Source organism: Octopus bimaculoides, chromosome 8 (genome assembly GCF_046866305.1).
Source record: "Octopus bimaculoides isolate indiv1 chromosome 8, ASM4686630v1, whole genome shotgun sequence".
NCBI classification, from domain to species: domain Eukaryota; kingdom Metazoa; phylum Mollusca; class Cephalopoda; order Octopoda; family Octopodidae; genus Octopus; species Octopus bimaculoides.
The window spans coordinates 74,935,538-74,939,112 of NC_142935.1; positions in this window are offsets into that span (position 1 = coordinate 74,935,538).

The following is a 3,575-nucleotide window of genomic DNA, read 5'->3' on the forward strand; positions in this document are numbered from 1 at the left end:
TATATATATCTGTAGGGCAGCTGAACTTTATGATGGTACATACCTTTGCCCCTCTGTCCCAAACAACAATATCCGGCCTGTTATGTTTATATTTGACATATGTATGTATGTATGTATGTATGTATGTATGTATGTATGTATGTAGGTATGTATTTATGCATGTATGCATGAACGTATGCATGCATATACACTGATAGATAGATAGATAGATTGATAGATAGATAGATAGATAGATAGATAGATAGATAGATAGATAGATAGATAGATAGATAGACATGTATACATACATTGCATACATACGTATATCTACATACGCACGCGCGTGTGTTTGTGTATGCATCGTGCGTGTGTATATTATGAGAGATGAGTGAAAAAATGTGAGACTGAGAAGAGTTGGGTTGAAAGGGTAAGAGAGATTAAAGAAAGATTAAAAGCGAAAGAAAAACGGTATCTATGTACGTCACTTCAACATCCCAGCTACGTTCCTATTCCGTGGCACCTTCCAAACTTATTTCATTACTTTTGTTGTTTATATTGTCTGATCAGTATTTTTCCTCAAGGGTGCTTCAGACCTAAGTTTGTTTTTTATGCCTGCAAAACCCTAGATTCCACCTGGATCTCTTAACTAACCAGATTTACGATAACAATCGTTTTCTGGGAATTCTGAAACTCGAGTTCTAGGTTATATATATATATATATATATATATATATATATATATATATATATATATATATATATATATAGTGAGTTCAAACAAGAAAAACGACAAAAAACAACAACGCGAGGACGTGATACAGATATTGTGTTACTGGACGCTCAGGAAAGGAAAGAAAGAGAATTTGACGTTTCGAGCGAAGCTCTTCGTCGGAAATATAGGAAGGTCCAAAGAAGGGAAGACGAGGAAGAATATATATATATATATATATATATATATATATATATATATATATATATATATATATATATATATATATATATATATATATATATATATATATATTTGAAGTTATCTCCTCAGATTTTCTATAGATATTAAAGTCAGTACTGCATGTTACATCAATGTAAATGATCGAGTACATTACTTAAATAGCTACAAAGAATAGTGGTATTCGTGGATGGTTAATGGGTCAGATGTGGTGATGGGAAGGAACAATAACTCCTGAAATATGCATATACACTTATTCATGTGTCTCTTCAGACAATCAAGAGAATGATGACATTTATTATATGATAGGCGCTGCTAACGCAGGTGGGACACCGTTTTGATTTACAAGCCTTAAACGCACTTGATATATATCTTTCAGGTGATGAATATATATTTCTAGCTAACTTTGGTGCTTAAAACTAACGAGACCAACCTTAAAACAACACAAAAGCTGATTATTTAATTGGATTCTTTATATAAATTAGATATTGTTTCTTAACGTCTCATTTCAAACTCAAGTTGTAGGTGAAGACTATTGAAAAAACTAGTGTAAAATTATATGGTAAATTCAGTAACGGTAGTTTCTCATCCTGTTTTAAAACAGAGCAATTACAATTATTATTGTCATATCATCATGAAACACTTGAAGATATTTCTAAATTTATCAAAACATGAAACTTTTCTGAGAATTACCCATAAGGCGCATCATGGTTCAGTGAATCAAAGGCCTTTGTTGTATCCCTAAAGAAATGATAGAAGTCAATCCTCTGCTCAATGTCGACTAGATTTCATCACATTATAATCTGATGTTAACAGATTATAATCTATGAACAGTAAAGCATCTTCCGTACCTGATACCACCTCTACAGTCCTAATAAAACAGATCTTGATTCTTCAGTAAAGGTTTATTGTCGAGGAGGCAAAGAAAAATGATCGATATTAGTAGTCTTTATCGACCCTGGATAAATGATACGTAAATTTTACTCAAACGGATTTTTAAACTTTCAACCGTAAAACAATAGAATAAATGGAATATATCGCTCAGTCAAGCATTCACATCTTAATTCACAAGGAAACTTACTAATTTATATAGGAATATATTAGAATATTGATTTATTTTAATAAAGTATCATTTTGAATTGATTGAAAAATTTATTACTGGTACAGATTTTGTCCACCTTCCTGAGTGATGATACATTTTAGAATGTTCAGAAAACAAACTAAATATTTTAAAACATTTTCCCTATCTCTTTACTTGTCCATCAGTGAATATGTGTTTCACTATGAGTTCTACTACGTTCACAAATTTCCTTCATTTAATTCTGTGTCCAGGCTGTGTTTAGTGAAAGCTCTGACCATTTTGACACAACTAAGATACATTACAGTTACAGAAAGATGAAGATCTCAGCGCTATCACTCCGACCCAATAAAATATGAACTCCTCTTTATCACCATCCTCTGGTATATTTTGGAAACATTCTAACTGAAAAAGCTGAAAAAAACAGTGATCACTTTTAGTGCGTCCCTTTCTCCTACAAGATAATTACCTATGTATACCAGTGGCAATCGATTGAAAGTTATTTCACCTCGTCAGAAACGCAATACAACAGCAAAAATGGAATGCAAACTGCAGAACATTCTGCTAACATCTTAATGACTCAAACAGCAAAGATCTTTGTATTAAGTTTGTAAAATCTGGTTTGTATATTTACAAGCAAGTTGATTACTTTAAATACTTGCAAGCAACTTAGCTGAATCGTGAAACAGTTATACTAAAGAAATACCAATGTTTCGACTCAGTGATTACTCCGTTTCTTTTCTAAGCAGTCGTATATAAACATGTGTCGTATACTATCAACTTATTGATTCCTTTTGAGCACCGCTAAAGTTCTAACGCATTGTTTCAAGAAATGATACAGTGAACAGGCTTCAACTGTCTTTCTCACTGCATGTACTCATTCTTCATAAAAACGTATGCTGTCTCTTCTCTTGGCCTTTGATTATTGTTCGGTGGTTTCGGCTATAAGTAATGAAAATATTTTCAACAGAAAATAATACGCAAGTATGCCAACTAGATATGCGCTGCAGATAATCTACCGACAAATCCAGACGTAATTACGTAAGGAGTTCAAAAGGAATTTTATACATTTCATTGTTTGTGGAAAGTTGTTAAAGAGCGATTATTTACGAGGACAGTTGTCGTTTATGGAGTTTATTTTTCTTCCTGAAATCTCATAAATGAATGTATAAATAAATAAATAGATCGAATATCATATGTAATTTTAGGTCTTCTATATGTTTAGTAACTATTTAGTTTATAAATACAGCCGATGTTCTTGCTGATGCATTTCTTTTAAGGTAGACATTTCCCTCAAGTAACAGACCAGGTTTCACATAAGCACCACATCCCCCACCACCACCACAATCCTTATAGATCATTTTGAGTACCATCTCTATATGGAGCTAAAATTAGATACCTATGCTCAGACTGAGATTAGTGATAGTGCATATACCCATTGATATATGCAAGGAAGGTGCAATACGACACAACGCCATATTGATTACGATGTTTCCTGATCAACACCAACATTTTGAATTAAGAATGTACAAAATCAGTCAAAAAATTAGGAAACTACACTCATTAACAT